At 45.6% G+C, this 5,000-nt stretch overlaps 1 protein-coding gene across 1 annotated transcript in view; it reads right to left on the reverse strand.

Annotated features, from left to right (window-relative positions):
* npas3 (neuronal PAS domain protein 3) overlaps positions 1-5,000 on the reverse strand; it is a 383,046-nt gene that overhangs the window by 258,302 nt on the left and 119,744 nt on the right. The window lies entirely within an intron of this gene.

Below are 5,000 nucleotides of genomic sequence, written 5' to 3' on the forward strand. Positions count from 1 at the left end.
GTGTGTGTGTGTGTGTGTGTGTGTGTGTGTGTGTGTGTGTGTGTGTGTGTGTGTGTGTGTGTGTGTGTGTGTGTTTGTCTGGGTGTGTGTTTGAGCTACAGGTAGTACGCCAGAACAGGTGTTACAGTGTGTGTGTGTGTGTGTGTGTGTGTGTGGCGTGTCCTCCAACTGTAATTAAAGATCTTTGGACCAGAGCAGCAGATTCATCATCAGATACAATAAAAAAACTGAGCTCAGATCAGTTTTAAAGGGATAGTTCAACATTTTTTGGTAAATTGGCCCATTGCCATAATAATCCCTATAGTCATAGCAGTAGGTTCGTTACCTTTAATTGTCGGTGCAAGCTGTTTTTAGAACAGCGGAGCAGAGCCGTGAGATGCTACGGAGGCTCATTATGGGATTTCTTGGTTTGCTCTCATCATTAAACTCATCAAATACACAATCCAACAACTCCACAACGCTCTGGTGGACAAGTTGTGACCTGCACATTCACCACGCTATGAGATAATAACACAACGTTACCAGACAGAGTTGTTTTAGAGGGAAATTCATGCAAAACCACTGATGTGCGTTGCCTTCAGGGACAGTTTTTCATCAAGCAGTCTCTGAATTTCCCTCTAAAACAACTATGTCTGGTAACGTTGTGTTATTATCTCATATTTGAATTGACAATCCTAGACAAACCGCAGTCTAAAAGTAAAACTAAACAGCGTTTTCTAGTACTCCGGTCTCTTTGTTGTAGGCTAAATACAGCCGTAAACATCACATACCTGTTATCACAAGTGTTTCACTCAAAGCCAAATGTCGAGGAAAGAAGTAATTATCATAATAAAGTAAAGACTGAAGACAACTCTGCACACTAAGGTGGATAATCAACTTCTTCATTCAATTACACCCGGAGTCGAGCACTTCAGCAGCAGCGGCAAACAAATTAGGTTTTATTCTCCATTTGATTTTATACACTAAGCCAATTAGTAAATTACCAACAACGAGAACAACACAGTGTAAATCATTAGCTCACCAACGAGCCTGTGTTTTTATCCACACAGCCTGTTTAACTGGGCAGTAAAACGCCTCTTTATACATTTCACCCCGTTTGGTTTTCAATCCCAGCTAATGCAGTCACGCCACCACAGTAAAAACACTGGAGCTGATAATTAAAGGACTCTATAAAATTCAGACACACAGAGAGAGCGGAGCCCAGCACTGTTTGGCTAACAGGATCAGGATCGATCCACCTTAAAAACCCTGTAAACTTGCTTTCATGACGAACCAAAACAAAACAACAGAGAGCACGGATAGGACGAGGCCTGGGCCCAGTGCTGCTGCTGCTGTGGCTAATACTGATGATGGAGCGTTTGGCTAACAGCACCACGGATCAATCCTCCTTAAAAAGCCTATAAACTGACTCCAGAGGACAAACTACATATAAAACCACAGAGAGCACAGACGCTGGTCATCCTCATGCTGCTACTGAAGCTACGGCTAAGTATTACTGCTAAACCTGCTAACACGGATGCTACTGTACCTAGCCTACTACTATTACCACAAACTGGTACTGCTAATGATGCTAATGCTGCTAACTCTGACAGCTGCTACTGTGCTGCTAAATATGCTAATACTGCTTCTACTGCAAATTACTGCTAATGATGCTAATACTGCTAACACTGCTGCCGCTGAACTGGTACTTCACACTGTTAAAGCTGCTAATAATACCAAAGATACTCTACTACTATCAAGATGGCTCATTACAAGCTGATATGAAATTTCAGCTACACTTCCTGTCTCCTAAAGTGGGCGTGGCCACCTGTTCCTCCACCTCATGTTGTGAGCGTGTGTGTTGATTTGTTGTCAAAATGTTCAGAAGAGACGTGTCTTGCGAAAAATGAGTCCAATATTTAGGCTACTTCAGTGACTATGGAGCAAAAGAATCGACCATAATCTGAGCTCACGTTCACTTCTTCCATTGGAGTAAATAGACTCAAGACCTGCTGCTGCTGCTGGTCTCCTAAAGGGGGCGGAGTCATGGGCTGCTGGTCTCCTAAAGGGGGCGGAGTCATGGGCTGCTGGTCTCCTAAAGGGGGCGGAGTTATGGGCTGCTGGTCTCCTAAAGGGGGCGGAGTCATGGGCTGCTGGTCTCCTAAAGGGGGCGGAGTTATAGGCTGCTGGTCTCCTAAAGGGGGCGGAGTTATGGGCTGCTGGTCTCCTAAAGGGGGCGGAGTTATGGAGCAACCCACGGGACACAGATACAGGAAACTGGCTCATAGTGGAGCATCTTGGTTTCTAAACCGTTTAATAATGCTAACACTGCTACTACATAGCGTAATGTTTAGTAGCTACGACCTCTTCTAACAGTGCAACAACTACCGCTGCTGCTACTAATCTAGCTACTAGCTAAGTGCTAACTGGTGCTACAACTGAAAATATCACCAACACTACTTCTGTCACTAATGAAACTACTACAGCTGCAAATACCACAAGAGAACCAGTACCACAAATACCCTACTAGCCTACAGGTAGCCTACTACTACTGCTGCTGTAACCATTAATACTTGTGATACTACTGCAACAACTACCAATGCTGCACCAATAATTCAGTCAACACCACTGGTTTCCACAGCTGCTGATAATATAAATGTGTCTTTAAAACATCAGGATTCCCACTGTACTTTGGTGCAGTGGGTTTTTTTTCGGAGCAGATATCTGAGCTACAATCTTCAGCTCTCCGCTCTGAACACGCAGGGACTTTTAGCAGCTAATTTCCTGACATTAATGCCTCGGACCGGTGTCGCTCTTTAACTATTATCTTGTCTGGGCTCGGCCCCGCGTATCCCTCCGCCGCCCCGGCTCCTATCTCCTATCTCAGAGAGGGATTGCCAGCTAAAGCTAAATCTTTTCCATGTGGCAAGTGGACCATAACTGGAAGAAATAGGCTGAGATCCCACTAAAGGAGGAGGAGGAGGAGGAGGAGGAGGAGGAGGAGGGGGAGGAGGGTGGGGGTAATCACAGGGGGGAGATAGGGCGAACGAGGCACAAGTGACAGGGAGAGGAAGCAGAGAGAGAGAGAGAGACACCTCCAACAGATAGAGTCCTGACTGACTGACGACCATCTCAGACTTTCACAGTTGAATCACCACAGACCTGGGACGGATGATGACCTCGGAGCCCGTCTGTCTGTCTGTCTGTCTGTCTGTCTGTCTGTCTGTCTGTCTGTCTGTCTGTCTACAGGTCAACCAGTGGCAGTATTTTAACCAGCCCAGTCGGACAGTCCTGTTCTGTCATCTCCCACTTTGTACCGGATAAGAGACAGCACCCGACAGATATGCGCTAAATGTTTGGATGCAACAAAGTCACTGTTAACAAAATCAGCATCTAATCTGTCCCTTCAAGAGCAGCTGCTGACAGATGTGTATTAATGCTTCGCTCGTGAGTCCAGCCGCATCGGGTCCAGGCTGCTGGCACGGACGAAGCAGCTTAGAAACTGTTTAAACGAGCGATCGTCGGCTATGAGTGGATTGTTACATTCACGAGAACTTGCAGAAAATAGATATGAGACAAGTTGCTTGAACTTGGAGCCAGACCCGGCCAGGCTACAGGAGAGATCAAACATATGGAGGGGTCCAGGACCCCCATGAGAACCACTGATCCTGCTGAACGTAGGCTACTGTAACCACTGTGATACAATAAAAAACAACAACACTGATCTGATTGACCGGCGTAGCTGTCCCTCTCTCCAATCACTCTCTAGCTCTCTCGACCACAGCTGTAAATGAAGTACCTATGGCCTATGAACAGCGCCACGCTCCATTGCAGCTACGTTGTGGTCAAACGTGGAATTATCCCAAAATCTTTTGAGCTGCATCTCAGTACGATGCTTCCACCTAGTGGCTACAATGTGACCTATAACACGGAATCACGCTTTCCGTGAGGGAAACGTCCAAATGAAACTAGTACCCACTGTACGACTTTATTCCCGTAAATTTACGACTTTATTCTCGAAGTCTGTGTTTTGTTTTTTTTCTCAATGTGGCCCTAATACTCTGTCGTAGTTCCATTATTTTAAAATAAGTTTATTTTTTTTCTTTAAAGCAGAAGTAAGCGATATATTTGTGTTAATATAAGTCTTAAATAGTTGTATCTTCCGACAGCAATCACTTACATAGAGTGTTTGGTCTGAAACACGGGTCTGTCAGTCACTCTGCTCTGAGCCGAGGAGAAAACATTTATCGTATCCTACAGTTTTTATCCAATGAGGAGAGAGAACGGCATGCGGGGCTGTGTGTGCAGCCAAGGAACGCCGTGAATGTGGTGACGTAGGGACGAGGACTGTTATGGTGCATTCAAGGCAGCCCGTAACTCGTGTTTTTCCGACCTGTGAAGTCGTACAAGTTCGATCTGGTACGAGTTCACGGGTCAGAAGTTACGAGTGGCCGTTATAGTGACTTTCACAGGTAAAACAGGTCGGAAAAACACGAGTGGGTTGCCTGGAACGCTACAAAGTCGTAAGTTGTGACTTGAAGCTGTAATTTACTGTTTCAAAAGCCTGCCTGGAACGCAGCATTACCCAAAACGACCGGATCGCTTACTTCTGCTTTAACTGTTTTTTTGTCCTTTGTAATGTTTTAATGCCATAGCTACGTGACTCAATGTTGCGTGGTTATTCTGCCGTGGTGCGTCCCAAACGCTTTTAAGTCAGAAATCTGAGTTTTCAACTAGGAGAATCAGAGTTCCCAGTTGTCTTGAATGCAGCATCAGTCCTTTAATCTGCTCGTCCAATCAGACTCGAGTTCAGCTTCTTCTCATCCTCTCTTTCTCTTCCATTCTTCATCTCCCTTATCCTTAATCTTTCTCTCCTCCTCCTCCTCCTCCTCCTCCTCCTCCTCCTCCTCCTCCTCCTCCTCTCTGCTCTCATTGGTCAGTCACAGCTGCTGCAGATGTTTTCAAACAAACATCTGGAGCACAGTCACTGTCCACTTCCTGCTCCTCCTCTTCCTCTTCAT

Source organism: Trachurus japonicus, chromosome 22, assembly GCF_045865225.1.
Source record: "Trachurus japonicus isolate A0001 chromosome 22, Traja_1.0".
NCBI lineage: Eukaryota > Metazoa > Chordata > Actinopteri > Carangiformes > Carangidae > Trachurus > Trachurus japonicus.